The 16354-nt window shown below is 49.0% G+C and overlaps 1 long non-coding RNA gene and 1 pseudogene across 2 annotated transcripts in view; one reads left to right on the forward strand and one right to left on the reverse strand.

Annotated features, from left to right (window-relative positions):
- LOC309658258 overlaps positions 1 to 16354 on the forward strand; it is a 215668-nt gene that overhangs the window by 44376 nt on the left and 154938 nt on the right. The window lies entirely within an intron of this gene.
- Positions 6192 to 10134, reverse strand: LOC309658229 (small ribosomal subunit protein eS27 pseudogene; annotated as a pseudogene). The gene has a single exon. The product of its transcript is annotated as a small ribosomal subunit protein eS27 pseudogene (transcript).

A 16354-nucleotide genomic window follows, 5' to 3' on the forward strand; every position in this document is an offset into this window, starting at 1 on the left:
AGGCTGTATCCTCTCAAATCTTACTAAGAAGATAAATGAGAGTTTGTTTCCCCTGCTCCCCACACCCGTTTCTTAATTATGTTTGAAGGGAGATAGATAGATAGTTGCTTTTATTTATTAATTTTTTCTTTTTGGTCATGTTGCACAGCTTGCAGAATCTTAGTTCCCCAACCAGGGATTGAACCCAGGCCATGGCAGTGAAAGTGCTGAAGTGCTGAGTCCTAACCACTGGACTGCCAGCCCAGGAGATATTTGCTTTAATTCCTCCAGGTAGGCCCTTTCTTTTGATCTATTCACTTCTTTCCATATCCAGGTAATTTTGCTGTTTGCTCATTACTATAGGAATGGTGGTTTTGATAACTGCAGTGGAGTGGTGATGGTGCTGGTGACGATGAGGATGGTGGTGGTGGTAGTGGTGGTGATGGTGGTGGTGGTGGTGATGGTGGTGGTGGTGGTGGTGGTGATGGTAATGGTGGTGGTGGCGATGGTGGTGGTGGTGATGGTGGTGGTTGTGGTGATGGTGATGGTGGTGGTGGTGGTGATGGTGGTGGTGATGGTGGTGATAGTAGTGGTGGTGGTGGTGGCAGTGATGGTAGTGATGGTGGTGGTGGTGGTGGTGGTGATGCTGGTGATGGTCGTGGTGATGGTGGTGGTGGACAGGTGGTGGTGGTGGTGGTGGTGGTAGTGATTGTGGTGGTGATGGTGGTAGTGATGCTGGTGGTGATGGTGGTGTTGGTGGTGGTGGTGGTGATGCTGGTGGTGATGCTGGTGGTGATGGTGGTCAGGTGGTGGTGGTGGTGATGGTGGTGATGGTGGTGATGGCGGTGGTGGTGATGGTGATGGCGGTGGTGATGGTGGTGGTGGTGGTGGTGATGCTGGTGGTGATGCTGGTGATGGTCGTGGTGATGGTGGTGGTGGTGGTGGTGGTGATGGCGGTGGTGGTGATGGTGATGGTGGTGATTGTGGTGGTGGTGGAGGTGGTGGTGATGGCAGTGGTGATGGTGGTGATTGTGGTGGTGGTGGTGATGGTGGTCTCACCCCAGGGTGTTGTCAATCTTTATTGGTTTCTGCAGAGCTGCCTTACCTTGATCCTATAGGAAATGTCCTGAGGACTGTGGTCACCTGGTCTCTCTCCAGCTGGGCTTGGCCAGCATGGGGGTTATTCCCCTCCCTAAAAGCTGCCCAGCCAGCCCAGCCCAGCAGTGTCCATCCTCTTACCGCCACAGAGCCCAGCCTTGGGTGGGAGGACCAGCCACATCCTATGGCCACAGGCAAGCAGAGCATGTAACTGAAACAAGAAGTCCTGTGGGACATACAAGGATTTGTCTGGGGAAGCACTGGGGTGGGGGAAGGGCAGGGAGGTCTTTTTCTGGAAGGGGCCATGGGATGGTAGAAAAAGCACTGGTTTCAGCACCCACTGACCTACGTTATTATCCCAGCTTTGCCATCATGAAACCTTGGACAGATTGCTCCACCTCGCTGAGCCTCGATTTTCTTGACTGTAATATGGGACTAATAATGCAGGTTCTCAAAAAATGTTACTTTCCTTCCCCACTGTCCATGAGTCTCTGTCTCAAGCAGGAGGCTGGGCCTAAGGCAGTCTCAGTCTGAGATTCCCCACAGACAATCCCAGGCCAGTAGAGTTGGAGGTGAGGTATAGTGTGGTTAGAACACAGGCTTTGGCCACAGACAGCCCTGAGCACTGCTTACCAGTTGCATGACCTTGGCCAAGACACTTCACCCCTGCTGCACCTTGAGTTCTTCTGCATTGTTGGGATAATGCTGTCCTACCTCATGGAGATGCTGTGAGTGGACACTGGGACACGGAAGCACTCACTGAATGGTGGTTGTTAAAGGATTTGGGAATCCTTGAAGTGGATTTTTATAATGTGGTTTGAACGGAAAGACACAGCGTTTGCCGTGTCTGCTCACTGGCCAGGAACCAGCTGGTCTGACTGTTTCTTGCAAGAGGGATTGCCAAGGGCACACATCCACCCTGCTGTCACACTGTCCCTGGTCACCTTGGCCCCATTCAGAGTAGGCACGATAGGCCTGGAAAGGGGCGAGTTAACAACCCTCGCTTGGTCATATCTGACAATCACACAGTTAGAAAGGAAGGGGCTGGGGGCACTGCTTTGGTGTTGTTCTATATTTACCCCCCATTGGCCTGTCTGTGGGACCGGGTGTGTGCTAATCCCTGCCCAGCGCCTCCCTGGCTCCCAGGGGCACTGTTATCACTGGACACAGACACCTTATCTCCTGGAAGGCTCAGGCGGCAATTTGCTTTCAGGTTGAAACCTCCTCAAATCAATATCGAATGCTTTCTATGTGACAGCCTGTGGCTGCGGCCACTTCCCTGGTCCCCTCTACTTTGGTCTCTGCCCCTCCAGAGTGGTTCAAAGGAGCTTTTGGAAATTTTTAACCCCTCCAACAAGTCATCATTCATTCATTCATGCATGCATTCATTCATTCATTCATCCATGTACTCAATCAATGTTTATTGAGACATTGTGTTGGGGGCTGGGGATATAAGCGCTAATAAGAGGTATATAAGGACGCTGCCCCTCCTGGAGCTTACAGTGAAAAAAATAACGACAGGGTAGTGAGTGCTCCTCTATGAAGAGACGGCAGAAAAATATTAAAACGGGGATCGCCTTTGTATGGGGTGGTAAGCTCACGATGTAGCTGATGCATTGGGGTCCCCAGAGGCCCCCCCGAGGGAGTAGAGTGGGTGCGCCACTGGTAACTTGGTGGATCCCCCCCAGTCTTGGTTCTCCACCCCCCTTCCTGCTGGCTCAGAGGTTCTTTTTAAAATTTATTCTTTATTGAAGTATAGTTGATTTACAATGTTGTGTTAATTTCTGCTGTACAGCAAAAGTGACTCATTAACACATGCACACATTCTTTTTTATATTCTTTTCCATTATGGTTTATCACAGGATATTGAATATAGTTCCCTGTGCTATACAGTAGGACCTTGTTGTTTATCCATTCTCTATATATGATAGTTTGCATCTGCTGACCCCAAACTCCCAGTCCTTCCTCCCCTACCCACCTCCTCCTTGGTAACCACAAGTCTATTCTCTATGTCTGTGAGTCTGTTTCTGTTTCATAGTTAGGTTCATTTGTGCCATATTTTAGATTCCACACATAAGTGATATCAGATGGTATTTGTCTTTCTCTTTCTAACTTACTTCGTTTAGTATGATCATCTCTAGTTGCATCCATGTTGCTGCAAATGGCATTATTTCATTCTTCTTTATGGCTGAGTAGTATTCCATTGTATATATGTACCACATCCTTATCCATTCATCTGCTGATGGACATTTAGGTTGTTTCCATGACTTGGCTATTGTGAATAGTGCTGCTATGAACATAGGGGCGCATGTATCTTTTTTTTTTTTTTTTTTTTTAAATTTTTATTTATTTATTTATTTATGGCTGTGTTGGGTCTTCGTTTCTGTGCGAGGGCTTTCTCTAGTTGCGGCAAGCGGGGGCCACTCTTCATCGCGGTGCGCGGGCCTCTCACTATCGCGGCCTCTCTTGTTGCGGAGCACAGGCTCCAGACGCGCAGGCTCAGTAGTTGTGGCTCACGGGCCTAGTCGCTCCGCGGCATGTGGGATCTTCCCAGACCAGGGCTCGAACCCGTGTCCCCTGCATTGGCAGGCAGACTCTCAACCACTGCGCCACCAGGGAAGCCCGCATGTATCTTTTTGAATCAGAGTTTTGTCCGGATATAAGCCCAGGAGTGGGATTGTTGGGTCATATGGTAAGTCTATTTTTAGTTTTCTGAGGAACCTCTATACTGTTTTCCATAGTGGCTACACCAACTTATATTTCCACCAACAGTGTAAGAGGGTTCTCTTTTCTCCACACCTTCTCCAGCATTTGTTATTTGTAGAGGTTTTGTGGGGTTTTTTGTTTTTAATTATTATTATTTTATTTTTGGCTGTGTTGGGTCTTCATTGCTGCACATGGGCTTTCTCTAGTTGCAGCAAGCAGGGGCTACTCTTCATTGTGGTGTGCAGGCTTCTCACTGCAGTGGCTTTTTTTTTTTTAATTGCGGAGCACGGGCTCTAGGCACACAGGCTCAGTAGTTGTGGCGCATGGGCTTAGTTGCTCCACGGCATGTGGGATCTTTCTGGACCAGGGCTCAAACCCGTGTCCCCTGCATTGGCAGGCAGATTCTTCACCACTGCACCACCAGGGAAGTCCATTTGTAGAGTTTTCAATGATGATCATTCTGGTTTATCAGCATCCCAGGAGCAGATCCTTATTTCAGAGGTTGCCTAAGCTGTTATGGGTTGAATTGTGTCCCCATAAAGATATGTCAAAGTCCTAACCCCCAGTACCTCGGAATTTGACCTTGTTTGAAAATAGGGTCATTTCTGATGTATTTAGTTAAGATGGAGTCATTAGGGTGGGCTCCAGTCCAGTATGACTGGTGTCCTTATCATCTTCCCCTTATGACAAGGGGAAATTGGACACAGAGATGGGCATACACAAGGGAAAATGATGTGAAGACACAGAGGGAGAGGACAGCCATGTAGCAAAGTAGGCAAGACTGGAGTGATGCGTCTACCAGCCAAGGAATGTCAAAGATGGCTGGTAACTACCAGAGGCCAGAAGAGGCAAGGAAGGATTCTCCCATAGAGCCGTTAGAGGGAGGTGGTCCTGCCGAAACCTTGATTTCAGACTTCCAGGCTCCAGAACTTCGAGACAATAATTCTCTGTTGTTTTAAGCCACCTACTCATGCACCAAGTCCTTACTGTGCAATTATTATGTGCAGACACTGTGCTAGATACTAGGGATACATCAGGAGGCCTGGAGACCAAGGTGGGAGGTAAGCTGGTGAACGACCTGGGGCAGAGGTGGCAGGACCAGGGCACCGTCATGGAAAGGTGTTTGTGGGTGAGACTGGAGCCAGAGGCAGGGGAGGTGAGGACCCATTCTCCCTGATGGGCAAAGCTGGGGGACTGTGAGATGGCTTCTGGGGCAGCCCTTTCCTATCCTCTGGGCTGTGGTGATCACCAGGTTATTTATCTCAATGGACACAACACCGTAGATGAGGCTTCTGCTTCAAGAACTACAGTCCCATCCAATAGTTAGGCCTCCCTGAGATTGCTCCCAGATGACATTGGTTGGAGTTTGGGGCATTCCCAAAACTCTCCATTCACAGTTACGAAGATGTCACTAGTTTAACCCAGATGTCACACAGGGCTCACCCAAGGCCATCACGTTGGCGTTCTGTTTGCAAGACACAGTGTGTTTGCCTCAGTCCCATCACTAAGCCCTATTCTCACATTTTAACTGCATACCTTGCCCTAGTAAAAGCATCTGAGGTTAAGATCCCTGGCTTCCTCAGATTATCGATAATGTTCCAGTTATCTATTGCTGTGGAACAAACTACCCCACGCTCAGTGGCATCAAACAACCACCATTTAACTCTTCTGTGGGTCAAGAATTCAGACAAGGCACAGTGTGGATGATTTGTCTCTGCCCCATGATGTCTGGAGCCCCAGCTGGGAGACTGGAATGGCTGAGCTGGGATGACTCAAAGGCTGGGCTCAGCTGGAACTGACAACCCAAGCATCTACACTGGTTTCTCCGTGTGGATTGGGCTTCCTCACAGCATGGTGGCCTCAGGGTGGTTGAACTTCTTACATGGCCGCTCATTCTCTCTCTTTTATCACCTAACCTCAGAAGTCATACAGAATCACCTCTGCTGTACTCCATCGGTCAAAGCAGTTCCAAGCCCTCAGAGAATCAAGAGGAAGGACATGGAGCCTGCGGACATAGACACAGACCCCTCGTGCAGAGGACAGGTGTCAGACAGTCTGCCGCCATGTTTCAAAACCACCAGTCAATGACATCCACTAGATAGGAAGCCAGACTTCCCTCAGATCAAGGGACACCTTACTTGACTGACAGCTCCTGGCCCTCCCCTCAAGCACAGGATGAGGTCCAAACCCCTTGGCATGAAAAGCAAGGTCCTTCATAGCCTGTCCCAGCCTGCATTCTAGCATCTTCCTCTGGCCCTCTGAGCTCTCCCTGAACTGGCCAAATGCTCTCACACAAGGGTGCCACCCACTGGCCAGCACGGGCCTGTGGCTCCGTGACCCTCAGAGGTGCCGTCGAGGCCACGGCTCCTGGGGTTATTCTTCCAGAGGCTCCGAGCTCCCCAAGGGGACACAGAAACCCACCTGAGCTCTGCATCCTCAGCCTGAGGGTGATGTCCCTCACCCTCCACTAACGACTCAGCCATCTGTCTTCCTTCCCTGAATTCTGCCCCACTGGAAGCGGCACAGATCCCCAGCTGGGGCTTCAAAGCCAGGGGGATTGAGTGGCCCTAAGCACGAGAATCGGAGCTGCTTGCGATTCTCTAGAGTTCCCGCCCAAATTCATAACTATTCACAGGACAACTGAGCCCTGTCCGTGCCCTTGAAAGGGCCGCCTTTGAAGCCGGCAGTGGAGAGCTGACTGGCCCCCCGAGTGGCCACCACACCCAGAGACGGGGGAGAGCGGCCACCGGGGCCACACCTGGAAGGGCCACTCTGTTAGAAGCACCCATGGCCACTGGCAGGAGGCGAGAAGAGAGACAGGAGGAACGTACTTCCGCTCTCAGTGACCTCTCGTCCCCAACAAAATGATGACCGTGGGGTCAAAGGGGGCTGAGAGTCTAGGGACAAAGACACTTCTCATTTCAGTTGACAAGCTGCAGCCTGACCTTTTCCTGCTGGACAGTGAAACTAGAAGGAAAAGGACCCTCGCGCTTTGGAAGCGGGAGTTCTTCCCTTCCTCCCCCCTTCATTCATTCACTCATTCATTTGTTGTTTCCATCACTGAACACATAGTCACTGAGAGCTCACCGTGGACGTGGCCCTGCTGGGCTCAGCACTGGAGGTTACTAGGTGGCCAGGACACCCCGCCCGCCCCAGCTTCCAGATCATCAGACCAGCCTAAGTTCATGTCCCAGCCCTGCCACTTGCTAGCCGAGTCTCCCTGGGTGTGGTGGGCTGAACGGTGGCCCCTCAAGGATAAGCCCACATCAAATCCCTAGAACCTGTGAATGTGACCTTATTTGGGAAAAGGGCACATGGCAGGGGCTCAGGAAATGTTGGCTGTTTTTTAATTGTTCTGTGCCCCCCACTCCCCTGCCCAGCTATGAACGTATTTTTGGTCTCCAGTGAATTTCTTAGTGGGACTCTGAAAAATAAAGATGCAAGACCGGATTCTGACACCATTTAGACGTTTTAAGAAGGGCTATTCACGCCACCCGCCACCCTGAATTGCCTGCATTCCGTGGTGTGTTGTTTGAAGGTCCTTGGTGTCCTAGACAAGAATGAATTCTAGGGGGATCAGACGAGTCAGATTCACAAGTATATAAACTAAGTGACATTCTGCACTTGGACTCCTGCCTCTGAACAGCACTTAGTGAGTCAGGAGTGAGTAAAATGAACACCAGCAACCAGTGTGAAGTCTTCTTTCTTGATTTATATTCGTCTGCGGTAACTCCTACTGTTTAGACGTTTTAAAACTTTTTATTTGGAAATCATTATAGACTCACAGGAAGGCGCAAAAATAGTACAGAGGATTCGTGGACCCTTCACCCAGCGTCCCCCCAGTGGTGACATCTTATAGAGCAGTAGTCCAACATCTAAAGGAGACCAACCTGGGTATACTACTGTGAACTAGACCCCCCACATTATTCCATTCTCGCCAGTTTTTTACATGTGTTCATTTTTGTGTGTGTTTCTATGTAATTTTATCCCAGGGACAGATTGGCGTCACCACCATCGAAATCAAGGCACAGACCAGATCCATCCCCACATAGGGACTTCCTCGTGGACTCACGGGTTCCCTTCATAATCACAGGTCCCCACACCCCTGTCCCCTGACAGTCTCTAATCTGCTCTCCATCTCACTAATTTCATCATTCTGAGAATGTTATATAAGCGACTGACGGAGCATGCAACCTTTTGAAACTGGCTTTCTTCACTATGCATTGCTCTCCTGAGGTCCATGCAGGCGGTTGCATGTATCAATAGTTTGATCTCTTGTATTGCTGAGTAGTATTCTATTGTAAGGATGTCCCAGATTTTGTTTAGCCCATTGAAGGACATTTGAGCTGCTTCCAGTTTGGGGCTATTAAAACTGCTTTGAACATTCGCCTACAGGTTTCTTTGTGGACGTAAGTTTTCATTTCTCTGAGATAAACGGCCAAGCCAATGTTTAGTTTTAAGCTCCTCTGTTATCTGGCACACGTCTGCTAAGGCGTTATGATCTGCCAAGGCTTTAGATTCTGTGTTTTAAAGGACTGGGTAGTTAGTCATTTTTCTAAAGGGACAGAATCTTGTGCTCACATGGGTTTTGTAAATGGGGCTTCTTCTATATAGAATTTGAGTATGAAAGAATATTAATGGGTTCTTTTTATCCAAGAGAAAATCATCTATTCTCATAACCAATTTGAAAAGTAGAGAAGAGACAGGCATTGTACTGCCATTCCACTTATGATGACATTGAAACCAGTGGTTGATGTGGTTTTGTTTTTCATTCTGCCAGCCCTGAACTGTCCTAATGGACCACCCATGGGTTCAATGGCACAGTTGCCCCTAAAGGGGACACATCAGCCACGCTGGCAGAAGTGTCTGTGTAAAGACACGGCCTCAAGCCAGCAGCCTGGGCTGAGCCTGGCCAGGCACCCGCCTCCCTCCTTCCCTCCCAAGCCTGGGGGCCCCACTGTGGCTGTACCCCCTAGTTCTGTGCACCCAGAACATAAGCCCCTCCAGCCCCATGGCCCTTTCCCATCTGATGCAGTGGGCACTTTGCGGCTGGCTATGGTCTGGCGTCCAGGTGGCAGCACCGCCTTGGCTGCAGCCAGCATCTAGCCCAGACCAGCATCTAGCTCATCTATGCCATTGAGGCTCACGGTGGCCTCTGGGGCACCACAGGGCCACCATCAGGGCTGCGCACACATCTGGGCTCCCTAAGTTGACTCATGGACCAGGGGCTCCTGTGGCCCAGGAAGAATGCCAGCCAGAGAAAAAGAACTAGCAAGACGGAAGCCATGATCTTTTGTAACCCATCCCTTTGGCTGTATTCCATCCGTATTCACAGAAGCTGCCTGCCCCAGAGCAGAATGTATAGGAGGACCTTGTTTCGTTTAAAAAAGAAAACAACTCACCATATCACATCAAATCTAAGATGCCCTAGGTTGTAAGATCACTGCTGTTTTATGTACCACAAAGAAAGAAAACATGCTGCCATTTAAACTACAACACGTGGTTGACTGTAAGACATCCTGAGTTCAGAGATGCTCACGGTAAAACCATGTGCATCTTGGAACTGATGGAATTCAGGATACAAAAATTAAGAAGCACCTCCTGGAATGTTAACAGCTCATTCCTCTGCCTGGAGCACCCCGTGCTCACCTGGGTGACTTCTATCTACCCTCAGAGCTCAGCTCAGGTGCCTCCTCCCCAGGGAAGGTGCCCCAGGACATTTTGGACTCTATTCTGGGAGCACAGAAGTCGCAAAATGATGGACTGCGTGTCAGTCTGGTGCAGAGATGTATTCTGTTTGGCCCATGCAGGGGTTTTTTTGTTTGTTTTTGTTTTGCCCATAATCAAAACTTTTTTGAAAAACTGACACCAAAATAGGAGAGTGTTGTTGTGTATACCTTAAAAATTAAACGTAATTATATTATCTTGGTAGATTAACTAGAATTATTGAACTGATAAGTCTTTCTGTGACAGAACACAAATCCAGGCAGCTGTGTGGATCACTGGCGGTGCTTTCTTCTACATGAACACCCTACTGTGAGTCTGGCCTTTCCTCCTGTCGGCTGGCACAACACTGTTGAACAACCTACACAAAGCACCACCGTCTGAGCATGGCTGAAAACCGTGGTAATCTTGCAGCAACCTGGACATTTTTCATCCATAAGGTAAGAACTTGGACTTTGAACCAGCCGTTTCATTTTGTTTTTTCTTCTCCTCTTCCAAGGAAGGATGCAGTAAATCTCTAGCCAAAGGCACATTGATCCTTTCTCAAGCCCAGCCTGTCCAGATCTCTAAGGCGACACCCCTAGCAAGCAGCATGCAACCCAGAGCACAGCATCAACTTCCGTGATCCCTACAGGGTGTTTTTGTTTGTCTGTCTTTTGGGTTTGGGCTTGCTTGTTTGTTTTTTCTTAATTAGCAGCTAACATCTATAAATCAAGAGAGTTACAAAAAATTCAAGTATCTGGCTTCTCTAGGAAAACCTAAAAATGTGACATCACTGGGCCCAGGTCCCTTGGGCCTGAAGACGTTTGCGTTATGAGCCCTGCCATGGGCTTTGAGGGTTTTGAGGAAGGCATGGCATGAGCTTCTGAAAGAGAGGGGCTGACGTGTGGCACTGATTTAATGAGGAGGCCTGAGCCAGGCAGAGGCTGAATGTAGAAGTGGAGGCCTTGGTGTCTGACCAGGGAGAAGAGATGAAGACGAAAGAGACAGGAAACAGGTTGAATTTCTGGCCCAGGCACTGGGGGCCAGGGAGGATGGGGGAGGCTTCCAGGTGGGGATTAAGTTGCAACCAAAGTGGGCAACAATGGGGTTGGTAAAGGTTTTGACACCCAGTGTTTTTTGTTTTTTGTTTTTTTAATCAGTCATCAATTTTATACACATCAATGTATACATGTCAATCCCAATCGCCCAATTCAGCACACCACCATCCCCACCCCACCGCGGTTTTCCCCCCTTGGTGTCCATATGTCCATTCTCTACATCTGTGTCTCAACTTCTGCCCTGCAAACCGGCTCATCTGTACCATTTTTCTAGGTTCCACATACATGGGTTAATATGCGATATTTGTTTTTCTCTTTCTGACTTACTTCACTCTGTATGACAGTCTCTAGATCCATCCACGTCTCAACAAATGACTCAATTTCGTTCCTTTTTATGGCTGAGTGACACCCAGCTTTTTTATCCTCGGTTACTGGTCCCATTTAAGCAGGCATCCCTCACCCACCTTCTGTGGTCAGGTGGGGTCCAGTGATGAGGCCGAGGATCAGGCTTAATGTCAAGAAGAGACAAATCTCAGGCTTTGGGGCAATGTTAATCCCGGCTCTGGGTAAGACCAGTTCACAGTCAACTGAACAAGCGGTGGTAAGAGGAAAAGTAAGCTGCAAGGGCCAACGGGCTGCGCTGGGGCCTGGGGTCTTTGCAGGGGGAGGTTTTTTGCTTTGGAGCCACACTGATACAGAGGGCTCTTCTCTGAAAGCCTTGCTGGGGAGGGGGTTGGCCTGCCAGTCTCACCCTCTTAATCTCAGCCACCTCCAATACACAGGGGCTGTATCTTTAAGGACACTTGGAGTTGCAAGTGACAGAAACCCAGAGTAGAAGTTAATTTTTGGCTGACCTAAATAGGAAGACCAGAGATACCTCCGGTTTCAGGACTGGTTGGATCCAGGGGCTCAAATGATATCAGTAGAATGCTGTCTTTCAGCTCTCCTCTTGAACAGGCTCCCCCCGGAGATGGTCACCCTATAGTTTCAGGATCCCTTCCTACAAGCTGATTGATCCCAGAGGAAGAGAATGCTTCTCTCTGGAGAATTCCAGCAAACATCCCAGGACTGATGCTCAGTGGCCTGGCTCTGGTTATGTGAGCCAATCACTCTGACACTAATTGTCCAGGTCACATCTCCAACCCTGGCATGGGGGTTGGGTGAGCTCCGTCCTGACCAGGTAGACTGAGAGTGGACAAGGGTGGTTCCACAAAGAAAAATCCCCAGATGAAGGCAGACACAGCAGATGCTACCACAGGGCATTTGCCTCTCAACCCTGAGGCCAGAGGAAGGGGGACCTCCCTTCCCTGCCCAAGGGAAAGGAGTGTGGGAATTTCTCCCAGACCATCTCCTACCACAACCAAATAACCTCCTCTGTGCTCAGCTAGACCCACTTTCCCTACCCTTAAAGAAAGGGGGCAAGTATTCTACCTCTGGGTAGCCCGGGAGCACGCCCGCCCTTGACTCCGCTCACACCTATTTTATGTCACTGCAAAAAAAAACTAGGGAAGAAAGCAATTTTGAGTGTGTTAAAGTACATAAGGAAAAACATTAACCTTGTGAGTGGAGGCTTGCAAGTCAGAAGGGACTGGATGTATTTAGGTCAGAGGATTGAGAAAATTCTGGATCACTAATGTTATCTGCTCAAAAGTACCTCTGCTATTTGCTTTCCAGGATTTTGGTTTAGAAAATGGTTAGCAATTTGGTTTCAGCTGCTGCCACATTCCTCCTAGGCCCTGGGATTACACAACCACCTTTGTTCCTGAGAATAGCTGATGGCAACACCTATAACTTGCTGGATAGAAGTGTTTGAAGTTAGCATGATATGGAGTAACATGAGCAGCAGGACTGAAAGATGGATGTAAATATTATCCCTGAAAGCTCACCTTCCGGTGTAAATCCATTTTCCAGAAGGAAGATGTCTGCAATCTCTTTTCCAACCGGGGGTGAGTCAGTGTCCCAGTTGGGAGGGAGCTGAAGTTTCCATGAAATGCTTTCCTACCTGGGAAAGACACATGTGAAGGGAGCAAACTTTAGAATGGCTTGACCTGCTTCCACCTTGTTCAGCACAGCAAACTTTAGAAGTCAAGACCCTACTGGTCTAAAAACCTGCAACCCACCTAAATGCCCAAAAAGGAATGGAGGTGGGTCAAACCATCAGGTTCATTCACTTATTCAGTAAATATTTATTGAGTGCCTTTTATGTGCCAGCGAGTATCTCTGGGTAGGAAGTTTGCCGGTGATTTTTTTTTTTTTTCTGTAGAATTCGTCAGTGTTTTCCAGATTTTCTCAAATGAGCCTGTATCGCTTTTATCATCAGAAAAAAATCAGTGATCATTCAATAAGAACAAAATCAACAAAAGGAACTCATGCTCTGAGACCAGTCTGGCAGCATGCACCAGTTACCTACTGCTGTGTAACAAATCACTCCAAATGTAGTGGCAAAAACCAACAACATTCATTCATTGTTAAATTCTCTCGTGGTTCTGGGGATTGTTGGGGCTCAGCCAGGCATTTCCTCCTCAGCGACTCACGTGCATTTGCAATCAGATGGTGGATGGTGCTGGAGTCATTTTGAAGGCTTCCTCACTCACATGTCTGGCATTGGAGACTGGCTGTTGCTGGGACCTCAGCTGGGCTAGAACGCTAGTAAGTGGGTTTCATGTGTGGCCTGGGCTTCCTCACAGCGTAGTGGTGGGTTCCAATGGCGAGTGTCCTGAAAGAAAGAACCAGATGGATTCTACATTGCCTTATGAGCTAGCCTCCGATGTCACACAGTGACACTTCCACTGCAGTCTTATTAGAAGCAAAAGTCACGAAAGTTAGCCCATATTCAAGGGGAGAGGACTCAGATTCCACACTATGGTGGGAGGAATGTCAAGAAATATGCAAACAGTTTTAGAAGGGATTGCACAGTGTTTTCCTGAACCACAGTTCCCAAGAACCTCTGCAGTCTTCCAACCCTAGCAGCCATCCTACCCACCACCCCGTGAGCCTGTCTTACCTGTCTTCTCAGCATCCCTAAACCCCACCTTGGACCCTCTGTTCTCAGCAGAAGACCTGGTCCCCTTATGAAAGGGAAACCAGAGACAGCAGATGTCCCCACACATACCTATTCTTAGGGCTGAATCTGAACCCCCTTCCCAAGGTGACCCCTCTCCCCTCACCTCCTCCATGACCTCAGTCAAACTATTAGTCCATTCTTTCTCTCCCTTTTCCTTCACATTCTTGGAATGTGCTCAGTTTCTTCACCTTAAATAAGCCAGTCCCTCGGAGCCTGGTGGAGGGAACCATACAGAAAGTTATTGCAATCAACCAGCCCAGGTCAGATCAGGGCAGTGGGCAAAGGCAGGAAAGGGTCAGCCAAAAGAAAGTCTCTTTTGGAAATAGAATGGCCATCCCCTCAGAGGTGATGGTACAGGGATATTTTTGAACGTGACTTTGAAGTTTCCAGCTTTGGCGTCCCATGAATCCTGGTATCTTTCCTACTAAATACGTAAGACAGAGTTCCCTCTGTCCTCTTAAATCCCCGAGCAGCAAGTGGGCATGTATCCTGCCATGAGGAGGCTGAAAGACGGAGCCTTTCTAGAGAAGTGCAGAGAAGGGAAGCGGCAGGAGCAGGGTTCTGGGGCCGAGAGTGCCCTTCTCAGAGGCTGTGTCAGCTTATCCTCGCCTAGAGGAGAAGGAGGATGGCAGCCGTCACTCACTGAAGATCTGCTGTGGTGGCGTGTAAAGATGTGTACCCCAAGCTCACTAGCTGAGTCAAAATTGGCTCTGATGAACCTGCATGCAGTACCAGCAACGACATCAAAGCTCTGCAGGGACCCAGGAAGAGAATGGAGAGCCTGGCAGTCGTCTTAATGCTTCAGGGTCACAGTTCACGCTCATTAGCCTATCCAACACCCCGTCCAACTGAGTGGAAACGACTTCTTAAAAAGCAGAATCGTTTCTGAAGAAACTGTATGCCTAAGAGACCTAGGAGAGAAGTTGTGACAAAGAGTAATAAACGAATACCAAAACAAATCAGGAAGGGTCATTTGTACTGGATATTGTATGGCATTATTTTGTGTTGAACACAAACGCTCACTTTATGTGTGAAACAGTTGTTTAAAAGCCAGATATTATGCCGAAATGTCTGATGATCCCAAAATGCCTGATGAGTTGTGAGGATGGGTGCCTAAGACTGCATATTTGCAATGATGCTTGGGGAAATCGGTCGGGATTTCTGGATGGACTGAAGACGCAGGACGGTCTTTCCCATTCAGATCAAGGATGGCACAGCCCGTTGCTCTCTGAAGTCCACGACTCAGGATCCAGATTTCAGGATTGGGGTAACGAGCAGTGCTTGTCCCCACTTACCCACACCCTCGCCAGCACCCAGTAATCACAGGTCTTCTTCGCTGTTGCCACTCTGGTGGGCGAGACATTGTATGTATCTCGTCTCAGTTTCGGATCGTGGATTTCCAGTTGAGGCAGAGCATCTTTTCATCCTTTATTGGCCGTTTGTATCTCCTGACTCCCATCAACTGCCCAGGCACCTTTGGGGTTTTTCAGTCCCCAGACCATCCTGCCTTGTACAGAGAGAGACCCATCTCCTGCCTGAGGTCCGCACTCCCAGCCACGCCCTGCCCACCAGGCTAACCTTCAGGGATTCCCAGGGACCCCAACAGGCTCTCCCACAAGCAGCTTCCAGAACGGAGCAGACAACCACATTCTAAGAAGCAGGGCTGTCTCAGCTCCCTGGGAAGAAGTCTGACCCAGGCACCAGGCCGTCTCTGGGCTCCACTGCCTCCCCCAGCAGCCAAGCTTGGGGTCCTTCTGGGCGTGCTCGGGGAAGCGCCCAGTTAAACGCCAGCTGGTGTGGCCACGCCGAGTGGACACCATGTGAGGCATGTGACCGAGGGTGCATGCCACTCACTGGGCCTTCGGGAGAGTTTTCCACACTACAGTGCCACGTGTCATTTGGAAACACCGAAAGGAGCCGAGAGGCACATTCAGCCAGATGGTCCGACTGTCCTCGATGTGCCCTAAGACCACGTGGCTGCATGCGGCCACAGGTTCCCCGACCTTTAGCGTCACCTTCATCACAGAAGGGCAGTAACCACCAGCATCTGTAAACTCAGGGTCCCTGTGAGTTGGCTCTGAGCAAAGGCTGGGAGTAGGGGCCTCGAGTTCCAGACAGTTCTGGCCTTCTGTCTTGATCAGGAACAGGTCAGAGAAGATAATGACACCTCAGTGTCTCTTACTCCTTAACTGTTTTGGCATGAGAGCAAGTCCCCAAAACCACAGAACCAATCACACACAGACACTTTAACGACAGAGCCAAAATTTTAAAAAAGCAAAACCAACTTTCCCCTAGATTTACTAAACCACTTATAATTTGCAAAGTGCCCTCATATCCATTTTTTTCATTTATCCGCCCCCAAATCCTGAGTTTTTAGTTTCTTTTCATGGCTGAAAGAAGTGGAGCCTCAGAGAAGTCTAGGAACTTGCTCAGCATCAGAAATGTCAGAGCTGGGGAATGTGAAAACAGTCTTTGGAAAACAGTCTGGCAGTCCTTCAAAGAGTTAAATCTAGAGTTACCCCATGATCCAGCAATTCCACTCCTAGGTATATACCCAAGAAAAATGAAAGCATGTGTCCACACAAAAACTGTTACACACAAAAAAATTTTTTTAATCTCAAGATATATTAAAAATTTTTTTTTAAGTATGAACCGGGGCTTTCCTGGTGGCGCAGTGGTTAAGAATCCACCTGCCAATGCAGGGGACACGGGTTCAAGCCCTGGTCCGGGAAGATCCCATGTG

The sequence above is a fragment of the Balaenoptera physalus genome (genome assembly GCF_965194825.1).
Source record: "Balaenoptera physalus genome assembly, chromosome: 3".
Lineage (NCBI taxonomy): Eukaryota > Metazoa > Chordata > Mammalia > Artiodactyla > Balaenopteridae > Balaenoptera > Balaenoptera physalus.